Source organism: Morone saxatilis, unplaced genomic scaffold (genome assembly GCF_004916995.1).
Source record: "Morone saxatilis isolate NCDOM2014 unplaced genomic scaffold, NCSU_SB_2.0 Contig3, whole genome shotgun sequence".
Classification (NCBI taxonomy): Eukaryota; Metazoa; Chordata; class Actinopteri; family Moronidae; genus Morone; species Morone saxatilis.
Window position 1 is genome coordinate 7161987 of NW_023339873.1, and position 476 is coordinate 7162462.

Consider the following 476-nt stretch of genomic DNA (forward strand, 5'->3'; position numbering starts at 1 on the left):
CCAGCCTACCAGAGCTCAATTTGTGCTCATAAGTTTAAGAAGTAGCTCCTCCTAAGAGAAATCCAGTGATGATTTTACATTACAATTACACACACAAAACTAACCACAACATACAAAGTGGAACTACTGTATTTAAAATGTGCTTATACTATAGTTTTTATTCACTATGGCTATGGTGTGTGTGCATTTAAACTGATTTCCATGTTTATAGGAACATTTGTGAATACATCAGTTACCATATAAAAATCCATTAGATCAACCATCCATCTTTGATGAAATTTAAGTGCATATCTACTTTTGAGATAATTTGGTACTTCGTTCCATAGACATCTGTGAATTGAACTAAGCTAGTCTAACAATACATTAAGACTGCATGCAAAGACATGAGAGCCCAAAAGTGTAAGTATCCCTTAAACTTTCCTTCATTTTGCAAAAAACTCCCCTTTATCCCTAACAAAAATCTTTGTGTGTGTCTG

At 33.8% G+C, this 476-nt stretch overlaps 1 protein-coding gene across 1 annotated transcript in view; it reads right to left on the bottom strand.

The window, feature by feature from the left end:
- Positions 1-476, bottom strand: part of plppr3a (phospholipid phosphatase related 3a) — a 15459-nt gene that overhangs the window by 9739 nt on the left and 5244 nt on the right.